This window comes from Belonocnema kinseyi, chromosome 9, assembly GCF_010883055.1.
Source record: "Belonocnema kinseyi isolate 2016_QV_RU_SX_M_011 chromosome 9, B_treatae_v1, whole genome shotgun sequence".
Taxonomy (NCBI): Eukaryota; Metazoa; Arthropoda; class Insecta; order Hymenoptera; family Cynipidae; genus Belonocnema; species Belonocnema kinseyi.
The window spans coordinates 3,971,474-3,976,311 of record NC_046665.1 but is presented as its reverse complement, the minus strand read 5'-3'; positions in this window follow the sequence as shown (position 1 = coordinate 3,976,311).

Genomic DNA, 4,838 nt, shown 5'->3' with positions numbered 1-4,838 from the left:
TTAAGAAAATCGGAATATATGTACATATAATTAAGTATATATAATTATTGGTGATTTTTCAGGTGCATTGGGTTACATTGATTGATTAGGACAAGAAATGTAAAAAGCTTAAATATAAAAAAGCTCTTTTTTAAAGATAAAAAAATACCGAGTTCAAATATTAAATCCGGGCAGACTGGTCTTTGTGATGTAATGAAGTTGTTTGTGGCTCAAATATATTTTATACAATGCAAAAGATGAGACACGTATTGTTTGTTTTCATAAAAAACAAAATTTTCACCAAAGTTAATTCCTTATATTTCAAAAGTCTACGAATATAGTCAGGGTTTAGAATCCATCTCTTTTGTTTGAAAATTCTACTGTTTGGTGAAAAATTTAATTATTTTCATGAGAATTATACTATATTATGAAAAATCGACTGTTTGGTAAAAAAAGTCATCTTTTTAGTCGAAGATTCAAGTGGTTTATTAAATAGAGAATTTATCCTTTTTGGTTGGAAATTTATCCTATACGGCAGAAAAGTAATCTTTTTTGCATGAAAATCCAAGAGCTTGGTGAAAGAGGAAACTTTTTTCGGGAAATTCGTATTTTTTCTTGAAACTTCAAGCATTTGGTTTACGTGCAACTATTTCGTTAAAAATTAATTGTTTTGTTTCGAAAATCAACTATTTGGTGAAAAATTTATCTCTATTGTTTAAAGATTCAACTTTACGGTTTAAGAAACTCGAATGTTTTTTTAAAACCTTTGCCTATTTAGCTACAAAACTCAACTCTTTTATTAAAAACGCAATTTTATTTAGCTTGAAATCTTAGGATTGCGGTACTAATATTAGTGTTAATTAAAAGAATGTATTTCACCATTTTTTTCACTTTTATCATTTATAATTCAGAAAGTATTACATTCGTCCGAAATTTGAAAGCTTAGTTTTTTAGTGGATCTCAACGTTTTAAGACGGACTGTTATGGGTTTAACCATCGAAGATTCAATGCCAAAATCGAAAATTCAAATTTTAAGCCAAACGACGACAGATGCGTACAAAAGTTAAAAGGATTAATAATGCTTTTTAAAAGACAAATAATTTTTTTATCAACCATTTTCTAATAAGACTTGATATTTTTGTTTAATTTAGCGAATATACTATAAAAAAATTCAAATTTTGAGCTATACGACGTAAAATACGAGCTTTTAAAAATTGCTATAAAATTTCTTTTAACCATTTTTTTATATGACTTGTCATCATGGTTTTATTTATCGAAAATATTACGAAAAAAAGTAACAAATTGAGATTTTTAGCTAAACGACGCTAGATGCGAAAAACATTTCCAGGCGGGGAAATTGCAGCTTTTAAAAAGTAATGTAAAAAATTTCAGATCATTTCTGAGTAGGACTATTTATTTTAGTTTAATTAATCAAAAAAGGTGTGAAAAAAAACACGAAAATTCAAATTTCGAACAAAACAGCGAATGATACCGAACAAAGTTTCAGGGAGAAATTGCAGCTTTTAAATAGGTTTTAAATTTTGTGGATACATATCTTCCGTACGAATAGCAAACTTGCGGCTAGAGCGCAGAAGGCTGTAAGATTGGTTTCGCTCCATGTGCTGACTAACGAATCACAGTTTTAAACGATCCACACTATCGATATTGGAAATCAATACTTAAAAAGTATGGGAATGGAACTTTTCAGCCCCAAAAATAGTGAATAGGATATGATATGACATATTATATTTGTTAAGAACGCGTTAAGATTGACATTATTATCTTGTTTGGTATGAGCTGTATACATTGATAGAATTATGTAACGACTCGACTCGCTAAGGTCAGTAAGCCAGAGGCCGGGCATCGAATTACATCTCTGTAGCGTGTTACTTACAATGCGTTACTTGTAATTAAAATTAAACTATTTTCTAAAACTAAAGTTGGTCTCATTGACGGGGCGCTTTAAAAAAAACTGTTCAGTATTAAACACTGCAATATCATGCACTAATAAATACTATCATTCAATGTTCAAATTGAGTGGCATCAGTGAACTTATACCTCATCACATTTCCCATAATTAATTTTATAGTAAACCTTTATTTCCAGAAATAATTGAGACTAACGAACAATATTGTAATATTAGGATATTTAATACCTTTTATTCACGGAATTGAAGTTTTTCAGCCCAAAATAATATAATTAATGTATCAAATTTTTATCGCAATGGTGCTTCATTGAAAATTTCCAAGATCTGCAACCACCCTCGTGATATTATAACAATTCTCGGTAAACAAAATTACATTCTGATGACGTCATCGTCGATTTCTGGAATTCTTATCTATGTGAACTAAGTTAATTAAACGTTCTTCTTTGATATTTGCCGACAGGGGCGTCATATTTCATATAATGTTAAACAATTTCTGGGGTAAACAAAATTCCATTTGATGATGACATTGTGATTCCTGGTATCCTTATCAACAGTGCTGCCGTATTTTACCAATATTGGCACTATATAAGCGGTGCACTCTCCGTTTGTTATTATTGTACTGGTAAACAACCACCGAGTAGGTTTGAAGTAAAGAATGCTCCAAGAACTATATCAAAGTACAATTTTTTCGGTGATTCCATCAGTTAATAACAAAACTCACATAATCTCAAACAACTCTAAATTTGTGTTGTGTTTCTATAAGTGTCATCAGATAATAACAAGACTTACATAACCTTTAAATAACTTAAAATCTACGCAGTGTTTCTATAAATGTCATCAGTTGACAACAAGACATACATAACCTGGAAATAATTTCAAAAATGAAAAAAAAATATCTACAAATCATGAAGATGGGATATCAAATTATACTCGAGAAGCAACTCCCAGCAGCTGATGAAATTAGATCGTGGACGAGCGCGGGAACTAATAACATCCGGATAGTAAACAAAATATTGAGAAAGAACATTCTGCTATCTGTGGGCCAAAAACATGCGATTATGACGTTAATTGGTGATCTGAAGACTGCAAGCTAAAAATTCAAGAAGTTACTCAAGACAGGAACTGGTATGAATGAAGCTTCGAAGAAACTGAGTGAGAGGGTGAGTTGGAATTATGTAGCAAGTGCGTTTCGAACACGAATAAGACCGGGACTTATAACAAATTGAATTTATAAAGATTTAAATACATTTTTGGATGATTGTAAATGCATGTATATTCCGCGAATGAAAAATGCAATTAATAGTATAGGTAAGATCAAAGTTTGCGTTGTATTCCAAGGTATTTTCTAGGCATTAGTGGGAGGGGAAGAAAAAATCAAGGCAAAACGTGTTTGCACTAAAAATAATCCTATTGCCACGTCTACGAATATTGGTGAATGGTTTGAGGATAAAATTCCTCAACAAGTTGAAGTTAAAATTGAAGACTTAAAAACATCAGGTGCAGGGTGGAGATTATTAGAAATTATCAGCTTAACGGTTAACAGGAAATTGTTCCAGTTTTTATAAGCCAAGGAAAATCTAAAAAACCTATTATTTACCTTCTTATCATTGAAAATACTAACAGTGATTCAGATGTAGAAGTGTTTAATTTTGCTTTAATCAAAAATCTATTAGTGTAGTGAAATCACCAATAACAACAGATCGTTGCCCCACTAATTTTTGTGACAGATGTTTGTGTCACTTTAAATTTAAAAAATCTCTTGCAAAACATGGAATTGATTGTGATAATCTGAATAATAATTGCAGACTAATACTACCCACAGAAGAGGATAACATTTGAAAATTTAAAAATTATAAATACAAAGAGAGGTTTCAATTTGCAGTATATGCTGACATAGAGAGTTTGTTAGAGCCAGTTACTAATATGAATGGAAATGCTTAACAGAAACAAATACCTACAAGTATTGCTTATTACACAAAATGCAGTTTTGACGATTCACAATCTAAACCTGAAGTTTATCGTGGAAAGGACTGCATCACGTGGTTTGTCCATGAGTTGAAAAAGTTAGCTGAGAAAGTAGATTATTATTTTTAAAATCCAGTGCCAATCGAACTCTTAACATTAAAGCAAGAGCATGATTTTCAAAACGCAAAAATTTGTCATATTTGGGAACAAGATTTTAACAAAGATGATGTTAAACATAGGGATCACGACCATTTTACAGGTAAATACCTCGGCCCTTCACATGACAGGTATAACGTAAATTACCAAGACTTATATGTAATTCCAAAAGTATTTCATCATTTATCTGGCTACGACTTACTTTGTCATCAAAGAATTGGTAACAAGCTTTGAGGGTGATTTCTCAATATTACCTATCAACAAGGAAAAATATATATCCTTTACAAAAAGGGTGCAAAATACAAAAGTTAAACTCAGATTCATAGACTCTTTTCGACTTATGCCAAGTAGCCTCTCAAAATTAGAACTATTAACTGATATAGAAATGTTATTACTTGTTTAAGCAGCAATTAGAGGTGGTGTGTCACAGTGCTCCAATAGGAATGCGAAAGCAAATAATAGATTCATTGGGGTCGAATTTTGATGAAAATGTACCCGAGTCCTACATCACTTATTTCGATATAAACAGTCAATACGGTAAAGCTATGAGCCAATCCTTACCCTATAGCCATTTTAAACGGTTCACGGATATCCTGAAGAATTCCATGATTTACATAAATACCCACCATTATGTCCAAAGCACTTTGTACGAGGGTAGTTCAATAAGTCATTAGAATGAAGTATAAAAACAATTTTTTTTGGGTAAATATTTTTTTATTTTTCAACATAATCTCCTTGGAGCTCTATACACTTGTTCAATCGCTTTTCAAGTTTTTTTAATCCTTCAGAAAAGTGCGTTTTCGGAAGTTCC